This window comes from Bos javanicus, chromosome 29 (assembly GCF_032452875.1).
Source record: "Bos javanicus breed banteng chromosome 29, ARS-OSU_banteng_1.0, whole genome shotgun sequence".
Lineage (NCBI taxonomy): Eukaryota > Metazoa > Chordata > Mammalia > Artiodactyla > Bovidae > Bos > Bos javanicus.
This window is the reverse complement of record NC_083896.1, coordinates 39426663-39439076: the sequence shown is the minus strand read 5'-3', so window position 1 is coordinate 39439076 and position 12414 is coordinate 39426663. Positions and strand designations below refer to the sequence as shown.

Sequence of the window (12414 nt, the reverse complement as noted above, 5' to 3'; positions counted from 1 at the left end):
TGTCCATACAGATCAGTTTGATTTTCCAATCAAGCTTCGAGGAAGAGATTGCAGTTGAATTCTATGTATTCTGAGAAGCTTCAAAGTCCACTCACCAAGGACACTAATTAACTCGAGATTTTGTTGAGACCTTTGTGTTTTTTTCAGACCTATTTTTGGCCTAAAGACCTAAACTTCAGCATGTCAGAGCATATATAATTAGGGACTCCCAGTCACCACTACTTGCTAAGAAACTGAACTTTCCTGAGTACTTGGAGCCAGGAGAGAAGCATGAAGTGGCTTGTGCTCCTCGACCTGGTGGCCTTCTCAGATTGCAGAGTCATGTAAGTATGGAGACTGTAAGCCACATCATATTAATTTCTGCAATTTTTCTTTTCATCTGATTATTATATTCATCCATTTTAGAAGGGAATGGAATATTTCCTTGACAATCTTAAAGTTCAACCTTTACTTATTGAGAAGTACTTTTCTATAGGAACTGTGGGTCCCAGGGTCTTGGTGTAGATTTGCATAGCTGCACAACTCTTGGGGTCCAATCATGTCATGACTTATTGAAATTGGAACTCCTTGCAATTGTTCAGTGTACAGTCAATGCAGATGTAGGTGTGGTCCTGTGGAACAGCACTTTTCTACATTTTATTTAGCATGTTCTCTTTGTTCCCTCTCTACTTCAGTGTGTATATGTCTATGTCTGCATCTCTGTATCACTGTCATTTATCTCTCCATCTCTTTGGAAGGCTCTGAGTGTATTTCTCTCTGTGTTGTTTTCTTTTAATTTTTCATTTGACTCATCTTTCCTTCTCAAGCCTCTACATTTCTATAACTTGTTCCCTTCTCCTGGATTCTTTTTTCAACTATTTCTTCTCTTTCAACTTGGAGAAACATTGGGAGAGCTACTTATACACTGTTTTATATCTGACAAGCACTGTGACCACAGCCAATTCACAAGCCTCTTGCATTTCTAATTCCTCCCTTGTAAAAAAGGATAGGAATCCCCCTTCTGCCTCCTTTCCTGAGATTCTATGAGAAGGATACAGTGGAATGGCAACAGCAATGATAGTGGCTGTCATTGTTGAGACTTCCTATTTATCAGACACCTTATATCCATCACTTCACTATCCCCAAGATATCCTATTTGGAGGGTTTGAATCATTACATTCCACTATTTTACCAAAGGGGAGACTGAGAACCCACATGGTCATATGGCTTACCCAGCATTACAGAACAGAATCTTTATTCAAACCTATGTCTTTGGGTTCAGCAATACGTGAACCATGAACTTTCAGATGTTCAAGCTGGTTTTAGAAAAGGCAGAGGAACCAGATTGCCAGCATCTGCTGGATTATGGAAAAAGCAAAAGAGTTCTAGAAAAACATCTATTTCCGCTTTATTGACTGCCAAATCCTTTGACTGTGTGGATCACAATAAACTGTGGAAAATTCTGAAAGAGATGGGAATACAAGACCACCTGAACTGCCTCTTGAGAAACCTATATGCAGGTCAGGAAGCAACAGTTAGAACTGGACAAGGAACAACAGACTGGTTCCAAATAGGAAAAGGAGTATGTCAAGGCTGTATATTGTCACCCTGATTATTTAACTTCTATGCAGAGTACATCATGAGAAACCCTGGGCTGGAAGAAGCACAGGCTGGAATCAAGATTGCCGGGAGAAATATCAATAAACTCAGATATGCAGATGACACCACCCTTATGGCAGAAAGTGAAGAGGAACTAAAAAGCCTCTTGATGAAGGTGAAAGTGGAGAGTGAAAAAGTTGGCTTAAAGCTCAGCATTCAGAAAATGAAGATCATGGCATCTGGTCCTATCACTTCATGGGAAATAGATTGGGAAACAGTGGAAACAGTGTCAGACTTTATTTTGGGGGGGGGGGCTCCAAAATCACTGCAGATGGTGACTGCAGCCTTGAAATTAAAAAAATATTTACTCCTTTGAAGGAAAGTTATGACCAACCTAGATAGCATATTGAAAAGCAGAGACATTACTTTGCCAGCAAAGGTCCGTCTAGTCAAGGCTATGGTTTTTCCAGTGGTCATGTATGGATGTGAGAGTTGGACTGTGAAGAAAGCTGAGCACTGAAGAATTGATGCTTTTGAACTGTGGTGTTGGAGAAGACTCTTGAGAGTCCCTTGGACTACAAGGAGATCCAACCAGTCCATTCTGAAGGAGATGAGCCCTGGGATACCTTTGGAGGGAATGATGCTGAAGCTGAAACTCCAGTACTTTGGGCACCTGATGCGAAGAGTTGACTCATTGGAAAAGACTCTGATGCTGGGAGGGATTGAGGGCAGGAGGAGAAGGGGACAACAGAGGATGAGATGGCTGGATGACATCACTGACTCGATGGATGTGAGTCTGAGTGAACTCTGGGAGTTCGTGATGGACAGGGAGGCCTGGCATGCTGCACTTAATGGGGTCGCAAATAGTCGGACACGAGTGAGCAACTGAACTGAAGTGATCCATAAAATTCTGATAATAAGGTGGCTCATAAAAATGATTAGAAAATACACGGTGCCATTGCAATGACAGTTATACCTTGACAATGACACCTAATTGTAGCATATTATTTGTTTTCTTTGTCAAATGTTCAGTGAAAAAATACCTCTAAGGAAAGTGAAGACCATGAGAAATACCTTCAGTGAAAAAAACATGCTGAACAATTTCCTCAAGGAACATGCTTACAGGCTGTCTCAGATTTCTTCCTGTGGCTCAAATATAATTATTCACCCCTGAGGAACATCATGGATGTGAGTGTTTTGGGAGGATGGTGCTCCAAAGCACCCCCTGGTGCTCTAGCCTACCACTGGGGCTCAACTGGAGATGCCAGGTGGGAGGCTGGGGCTGGGGCTCCTGCAGGAGCAGAAGCACTGGGCCAAAGAGGCCCCACCCAGAGGAGATGGCACTATCATCCTCAACTCTTGTCTTGGTGACTGGGCTCAGAAATTGCCAGGTGGCAGGTAAACATCCATTTCTGTGTCAAAGATGTGTCATTGGTTTGAGGGAGATGGTTCCTTCTGAGCAGAGGGAAATACGACCCACTACAGTTCTCTTGCCTGGAAAAACCCAAGAACAGAGAGGCCTGGTAGGCTGCAGTCCATGGGGTCGCTAAGAGTCGGACATGACTGAGTGACTTCACTTTCAATTTTCACTTTCCTGAATTGGAGAAGGGAATTGCAACCCACTCCAGTGTTCTTGCCTGGAGAATCTCAGGGATTGTGGAGCCTGGTGGGCTGCTGTCTATGGGGTTGCACAGAATCAGACACGACTGAAGCGACTCAGCAAAGCAGCAGCAGCAGCAGCAATTCCTTCTGAACTAAGGGAGTGAACTAGTTACAGATGAAGAGTGAACCACCACTGATCAGAAGATAGAACCAACTGCAAAGCAATTGTGAATAACCAGGCAGAGGAATTCAGTTTCCACAGATACAAGAACCACAGCAGTAAAGTTATTGAACCCGTATTCCATGTAATGCCATCAGAATCCAACACAGCGGTTACGGTTTTTCAACTATAAAAATGGCTTATTTTGTCTTCAAGAATGCCCACGCCAGCCTGAGCGATAGGCAAAGAGTAAATACATGTCAAATGAAAGGGTCACTTGTGTGGTGTTGATTGGATGTGATCTGAGTTTGGAGGGAGTGGCTGGGGTTGATCAAGAAGGACCTCCTGGATAAGGGGGTGCAAAGGCTGCGTTTGGAGAGACTACAGAGTTTCTCAAATGAAGGCAACAGGACTTCCCTGGGTGTCCAATGGTCCCGGATGCCCAGTGGTTATGCCTCTGAGCTTCCAATGCAGGAGGTACCACTTCAATGCCTGGTCATAGAATCAATATCCTGCATACAATGTAGCATAGGAAAAAAAAAAAATCAAATGCAAGCACCTCTGTGATCAAAGGCTGTGAGCTTCACAGTGGTTGGAAAGTGATCTCAAGAGATACATAGCACCCAGAGGGAGACATCAGTGTGGGAATAGAGGGTAGCCAGTTCTTCACTAATCCACTTCCTCCTTCTATCTGTAGATGCTCTACATGGGTAACATCACCAATGGAACACCCCCTCAGGAATTCCAGGTTATCTTTGACACAGGCTCATCTGACTTGTGGGTGCCCTCCCTCTTTTGCCCCAGTCCAGCCTGTTGTGAGTACAGACACCCTGTACCCGGACCATCCTTCACTTGCCCTGCCACCCTGTTTCCATCCTTGGCACCTGATGACACTCATCTCTTGTGTCTGCAGCTACACAAGTTAGGTTCAGACATTACAAGTCTTCCACCTTCCGGCCTACCCAAAACACCTTCTGGGTAGCCTATGGATCTGGGAGCATGAAGGGATTTATTACTTATGACACTGTTCGGGAAACATGTAAAGAGAGGCTGAGTCAGGACTGGCTATGGAGTGACCCCTGCTTGCAAAACAGGTGCGGGACCATCTGTCAGGACCCTTCCTAGCCTAACTCCCATAGGTATTGACCATCTTATCCACAGGATCCTGTCCCTGGGGAGGCAGTGCCCATGGTGACACACAAGCAAACAGATTAGCTAACCCAGGGAGTGGGTTGAGGTGTGGACTTGCAGCTCCTCTGCCCATGAGCAGTTCAAGACTCATTTTGCTGGGAGCGAGAAAAGGGGAAAAAAATAAATCACCTACTTTTATATTCACAGACTGTTCCAGGCAGTTTCAGGTAATACTTGGTTTAATCCTGCAACAACCCCACACAGCAGGTGGTCTGATTAGCTCATGAGACATATGAGGAAACTGAAGTGCAGACAGCAAGGGCCTTGCTGAAGTCACACATGTGGTAAATGGTGGAGCTGGGTTGGGTTTTCAGGACTGAAATTGCTGTAGGGTGTTTAGGGACAGGATAAAAATGATCTGGGGATCCTTGGGGCAGTCAAGGGCTTCAGGTATCCATAGTGGAAACTGGAGGCCGGAGATGTCAAGGGGCCTGATAAATGAGTTCTCTAGGGTGCCTTTGAGAGTCTAATAAAATGTATGGCCTGCCTCCCCAAAGTACTTGAGTAGTTCCCCCCTCTCTCTTTATCTCTCATACACATTTGCACAAATACACACATATCCCCAAAAGTGAATTTCCCAGGCAGCAGTTTCATTGATACCTGCAAGAAAGACTATGTTTTTGGATTCTGTCTTCCTGGACAGATGCAGAATTCACAGTACCTTACAGAGAATTCACTCCATTCCTGTCATTAGGTCATAGTGTTGACAGAAAAGGCTACCTTGCTCTCGACTCATTTTGTCCACAAGGGGGCACTAATGGGTCCTGGCCTGACTCTTGGTTACCCCACCTGTACAGAAGCCACAAGGCCAATTTGACTCACTCAAGTGGTGTTTTTCAGAGGGGCAGATGTTTTAAAATTCACAGCCTCTCACAAATGAAACACAAATTTTCCTCCCAGCATGGTCTAACCGTTTGAGGTCCACCAAAAACACAGCCCAGCCTCAATTCTTCTCTGAGGATTTAATGGCAATGCACCCCAGCCCAGTCCTAGCCCCAATTCTTGTATCTGTAAGTGGGAACACCCTTCTTTCCCACAGATAAGGGACCTTGTAAGTACTGACTAGCTGTTCAGTCTAAGCGTTGTGGAATACGGGTCTGAGGGTGTACCTTTTGATGGCGTCTTGGGCATACCAGACCACCTGACCTGCCTCCTGAGAAACCTGTATGCAGGTCAGGAAGCAACAGTTAGAACAGGACATGGAGCAACAGACTGGTTCCAAATAGGAAAAGGAGTATGTCAAGGCTGTATATTGTCACCCTGATTATTTAACTTCTATGCAGAGTACATCATGAGAAACCCTGGGCTGGAAGAAGCACAAGCTGGAATCAAGATTGCCGGGAGAAATACCAACAATCTCAGATATGCAGATGACACCACCCTTATGGCAGAAAGTGAAGAGGAACTAAAAAGCCTCTTGATGAAAGTGAAAGTGGAGAGTGAAAAAGTTGGCTTAAAGCTCAGCATTCAGAAAATGAAGATCGTGGCATCTGGTCCTATCACCTCATGGGAAATAGATGGGGAAACAGTAGAGACAGTGTCAGACTTTATTTTTTTGGGCTCCAAAATCACTGCAGCCATGAAATTAAAAGATGCTTACTCTTTGGAAGAAAAGTTATGACCGACCTAGATAGCATATTGAAAAGCAGAGACATTACTTTGCCAACAAAGGTCTGTCTAGTCAAGGCTATGGTTTTTCCAGTGGTCATGTATGGATGTGAGAGTTGGACTGTGAAGAAAGCTTGAGTGCAGAAGAATGATGCTTTTGAACTGTGGTGTTGGAGAAGACTCTTGAGAGTCCCTTGGACTACAAGGAGATCCAACCAGTCCATTCTGAAGGAGATCAGCCCTGGGATATCTTTGGAGGGAATAATGCTGAAGCTGAAATTCCAGTACTTTGGCCACCTCATACAAAGAGTTGACTCATTGGAAAAGACTCTGATGCTGGGAGGGAATGGGGGTAGGAGGAGAAGGGGATGACAGAGGATGAGATGGCTGGATGGCAACACTGACTCGATGGATGTGAGTCCGAGTGAACTCCGGGAGTTGGTGATGGACAGGGAGGCCTGGCATGCTGTGATTCATGGGGTCTCAAAGAGTCAGACACGACTGAGCGACTGAACTGAACAGAACTGGGCTTGAACTACCCTAACATATACGTCTTTGGAGCTATCCCCACCTTTGACAACCTGAAGAATCAAGGTGCCATTTCTGAGCCTGTTTTTGACTTCTACTTGAGCAAGTAAGTCTGAGATGGACACTCCCTTTCTCCAAATTAGCTATAAGATGCTTTCAGTTGCACAAAAATTATTGAACACTTGATAAAGCAGAATCCTGAGAGATAATCTAACCCAGGATAAATATAGCCCCAGGGCTGTACCTGGCTTCACCACTGGCCTTTATAAATAACATTTTATTGGAACACAACCCTACTCCTGGACTCAAGACCAGTAACTTGGTCTAGGGGGTTGAACAAGGAGGAAGACTAATGGAAGGCCACTGGAAACAATTTGGAGGAAAAAGCAATATGATTTGCTTATGAATTTGATCAGGAAGGAAGGAGAAGGATGATGGATATCTTTCCTTCCTCATTTGTATTCCACTGGGAGCCCTGGCCAGCAACCCAGTTTGCAAGAGCCAGTGAAAAATGAAAGTGTGGGACACAAAACAAACATGTGGGACCTCTTGTTCAAGAAATACGAGGCATTTCAAGACAGGGAGATTAGAGGTGGGGTCCCTTCTGAGTGTGGCGCCTTTTGAACAGTAGAGGTCATAGGCCAGCAGAGGGAAATCTGGGTGTCCTGAACCCACACCCTTAGAACTCCCAGGCTTTGATTTTCCTGAAAAATGACAAGCTGGACAAGAAGAAAACCAATATGCTTCAGCACCGTGTCTTCTGAGTGTGTCTGAGCACTCAGGTCGCAGGAGGTAGGGCATCTTCAGAAGATAGAGTGGGTGGAGCCAAGCCAGGTGACTCAGGTTCTAACCTGCTCTGTTCCACTCATTAGCCAGTAACCGACCTTGGTCTAGATCTCAATAGCTCCTAGCCTTGATTTCTGCATCTGTACATGGGGACCTTATTAGGGCCTTGATAGGTGGACCATCAGAGCTCTCAGACAGTGCTGTTGTTACTGTCCTCCAAGGATCCCCACTCTTTTCTCTCTACACATGCAGGCGAAAGGCAGTGAGGTGATGTTTGGTGGGGTGGATAAATCTTACTACCAGGGAGCGCTCAACTGGACACCATTGATCCAAACGGGCGACTAGAGTGTACACATGGACCAGTAAGCCTCTCCCTCTGAGGGTCAGCTCAAGTGATGCTCCTGCTACTGTACATGGACACAGGCAGACACACACAAATACATTCTCAGACACACAGTCACACAGACATATACACCACCCACAATGACACTGACACACAGACACATTGAAGCACACAAGCAGACACATATAAACATACACAGAGACACATATAAACATGCATAGCTAGTCAGAGACACACAAGCACTCACAGAGACACATACAAACACACATACAGACACAAATACAAACAAACACACAAGCAGATAGATATGCAAACAACCCATGGGTTCATAATCCCCAGGCCTTCTGACCAGGGCTCTACCAGGGTCCTAAAAGGGTCTGGAGAGGTCTGTGCAGCTGGGAGAGGATTGCACCCACTGCCCTGTGAGGCATGGAGCATGGCTAGAGGACTCTACAGTGTGATGAACAGAGGATCAGGGAGAATTTCTCCAGCCTGAAGAGAGGTATAAGATGAGCAACTGTCCGGAGCTATCTTCGACCAAGGAAGTTCTCAGTACAGATAAATGTCAGATAAAAAACAGGGAAAGTCCTGAACAAATCACAAGAACTGGTCTCCTAAGGAAGCAACTACTAAGAAGTGTAGAGAGATTTGCTGGAGTCTTAAGATGTGAAAGCAACAACTAAAAAAGACACTCCAAGTTCATGGGCACACAGTGGGGCAGGGGCTATAACAGAATCAGGAAGGTGGAATCCAGGAGTGACCTGAGAACAAGAGGCATAATTGATAGGATTCTGTGTGATACCCTCAGACAAAAGCTGACCCGTCCTTTGGAGTTTCTGTGGGCTAGTCATGTATTTCCTGGCCAGGGTCTCAGCGTCTGAGCTGGTTGTAGGAGTAGTGCTGGCAGACACCCCCTCCCAGAGGAGCCCCTCTCTCCCATCATAATGAGAATCAGCTGCCCTCTTGAATCTCAGTCTTCACTCTGTGATTGACCCGTTATTTGTTCCCAATCAGATACAGCGCTCTGGATGTTTCTCATTCATTATTCTCACAGTCTTCATTCACTCACTAAACAGACAAGCCTTGGGTATCCACTGTGTGCCAGGCACTTTAAGGAGGCAATGAGGTAAAACTTGCCCTCCCATCTAAGAAGGCAGATGCACAGGAAACGAGACACACACATAGTGAATTGTGACTTTGGTACATGCTAGACATGAGGAAGTGTCTACAGAGACTGTCAGGAAAGGAGACTGAAAATCAGTGGGGAAAAGACTTCCCTGAAATCATGACAATTAAGCTGGAATCTGGAAGATGAGAAGAAATTTGCTAGTCAAAGGGGAGGGTGCTCCTCTAGGAAGGAAGACCAGCTTGTGTCAACGGGCAAAAGAGCCTGGTGTATTCAAGTACTGCATTCAAGAATGTCAAGGAAGGTGCTGTGTTGGGAGCAAAGGAAAAGAGGGCAAGAGACAAAGGGCTGTTTAGAAGACAGTCGGGAAGGGGGGCATTTCTGGGTAAACTCAGAGGGGCCTTGATGCCTGCTTAGTCATACTGTGTCTCAGCATCTCCATGAAAAAAAAGGTTATTGCTTGTTCTGGTGGCTGTGAGCCCTTTGTGGATACTGGGATATCACTGATCCTTGGCCCAAGAAGACTGGTCAATAATATCCAGAAACTCATCAGCGCCACGCCAAGGGGTTCCAAGGTGAAGGGTCATGCCCCAGGGTCACTCCCAGTCTCCACACACAAGAAGCATCTCCAGGGCCAACCTCTTTCCCTCTCTCTCTAATAGCACTACGTTTCATGTTTTGTGGTCAGTACCCTGCCCTCTATTATCTTTACCATCAATGGTATCAACTACCCAGTCCCAGCTCAAGCCTACATCTTCAAGGTGAGGAGAGGACCCTGAGGGGTGGTTCTCAAATAGGAACTTGCAGGAACCCTTGGGCTGCTGCATGGAAGAGGGTGCCCTCTGCAGGCCATCTCACACTATTGCAGATGCTGCTGAGCCTTGGGGCTGACCAGAGACTCCCACAACATGAACCACTTGAGAGTAAATGGCTGTCTGGGACACTGATCATCCTGAAATAAATGTGGAGATACCACGCCATGCTGGCATGGTGGGAGTCACAAGGAGATGGGATCACTCAGTGTTCAAAGAGGTTCGGTTCAATCTGAACCCACAGGTGGATGAACCCAGAAGGTCAGCTCTAGCAGTCCTTTAAATAAGTCATGTGACAAGGAGAATGGCTGGGAACACTCCCAGTGTGCTGTCCCACCATAGGGATTAACAGTCTCCCTTCCCTTCTTGCAGTTTTCCCGGTTTAGATGATAAATTACATTGTCACCCTAGTTCTCGGATGCATCTTCCCCTTACTCTGGCCGGGTGCCCACTTTGTGAATTGGGATACCCGACCCCTCTGTGGGGAGGCTGGATGTTAATGTGAATAAAGGGTGCAAGGTGACTGCTCAGCCCTGGCACAGGGTGGAGGCTTCATGTCAGCTCCCTAGGGGAGTTCAGAGCTGGCTGATGGGCTCAAAGAAGACTTTGAGGAAGGGAGGGAATTTCAGGAATTCTAAAACTGCAAACTCATGGAGCCATATGGAGGGTCGCTTGGTTCTGGGCAAAACTGCACTGGATTTCATGCAAATGGCATCCCAAGGTGCTCTGCATTGAGGCACTGGGTACTTAATCTGGGTGGTAAGGGCTACGGACTGACCTGTGGGGTTGGAAAACCAGAGTAGGTTACCCAACCAAGCCTGGAGTGGCCAAAGAGGGTGAGTGTGGGCCAAAGGAGGCTTCCCAGAGTTTCTAAGTTAAATCTTCAATAACGTGTTGTGGGCACTGTTCTATTTAAGATGGATAACCAACAAAGGGTTACTGTGTAGAACGGGGAACTCCAGTTAATTATATGACAACCTGGATGGGAGGGGTATTTTTGCGACCAGGATACATGGATATATATGGTTGAGTCTGTTTACTGTCCCCCTGAAACTCAGAATATTGTTAATCAGCTATACTCCAATACAAAAAATAGATTTTTAATAAAGTACAGATTGTGGGGATGCAGGAGGAGAACCAGCATTCTCTGTAGAGAAAACAAGGAGCAGGGGTCAGAAGGAAATAAACAGGGAGAGAGGACAACTATGGACACTCTTTTTCTTTTCTAAAAATTTTATTGAAGTGTGGCTAATCTTCAGTGTTGTGTTAAGATCTGCTGCACAGCAATGTGACTCAGTTATGCACATACAGAAATATATAATATTTTTCTTATTCTTTCTCATGTGGTTTATCACTGGATATTTAATATATTTCCTTATGCTCTACAGTAGGACTTTGTGGTTTATCATTCCTCTGTATCCCCAACTCCCAGTCCTCCCCTCCCCCATACCCTCCCTCATGACAACCTCATGTCAGGCCTTATTTGGTTGTGGATGAACTCTCATATCCCCTGCTAATGAGAAAATCCCTTGATATTTACTAAAAGAGGGAAATAAAACCAGGAATTTTTTATTGCTGAGTCTGGATATTTGTGTGAGTCACAGGTAAGGGCTCAGGCTGACTGGTGTGTGTCTCTGACTCTCCCAGGATTCTAGAGGCCACTGCTATACCACCTTTAAAGGGAATACAGTGAGGACATCTACAGAGACCTGGATGCTGGGTGACGTCTTCCAGAGGCTGTATTTCTCAGTCTTTGATCGAGGAAATGACAGGATTGGCCTGGCACAGGCAGTATAAATGTTTGGAGTGGTTCAGGAATCAGTAAGGCCGCTCCGAGCAAACAATAAATCACACTTAGGGTACTCCTGCCCAGGATGCTGGTGAACTGTATTTGGTGGTCTGCACACCCTATTCTCAATAAAGAATAAGTGTTTTACTCGTAATGGTGCTGAAACAAATGGGTGCCTCTGTTTGTGTCTGGGAGGTGTACAGTGTTCGGGAAGGATCTAGAACCAAGTCTGAATCACAGTTGAGAGAAGCCCACTTCCGACTGGCTTCCAGGAAATGGGAGACTCATTAAAATGATTCTGGGAATCCAGGACACAAGACTCAGAAGCACACATGATTGTCAATTTCCTCCAGAACTACATGACTGAAGCTGGGGAGAGGCAGCCCCAAAGAAAGCAACTGGGAGATAGTCTAGGCCATGGAATGGTTTGTGATGACCCACCAACTGCACCACCTCCTCAATCAGAGGAATTATAAGGGGTAATGAAATAAACTCTCTTCATCCCATCTCAAGGGATCTTATCACTGGGCTTCTCCTAGAGGGGAGTTTGGGTGAGGTACTTCATGCAGAGCTGGTTCCTTCTTGTTCCCACACCCCAGTCACCAGGTCTCTACCACATAAGTCTGCTTTGTCCTTTCCAGTCCTTCTTGGTAAGTGGTGGCCCCAGTGGATCCCTGAGCCACCCTCCTCCTCCAGGGCCCAGAATGCCCCTTGCTTGGCCTCCAATGCTGCTGGGGAGAATGCAACGCCTGTATCGGGAGACCCAGGGTACTCAGAGCCTTCAACCTTTCTGAGTTTCTCCATGGGTGGGGATACAAACAGTTTGCTTGGAGCTGCCATGGTCAGGTACTTTTGCAGTGGAACCATCTGTTCTTTCCCCCTGGAGGCCCT

General features: G+C 46.0%; 1 pseudogene; it reads left to right on the top strand.

Moving 5' to 3' along the window:
* The first annotated feature begins 270 nt into the window (after window positions 1-270).
* Window positions 271-11531, top strand: LOC133241864 (pregnancy-associated glycoprotein 1-like; annotated as a pseudogene).
* The last annotated feature ends 883 nt before the right edge of the window (window positions 11532-12414 follow it).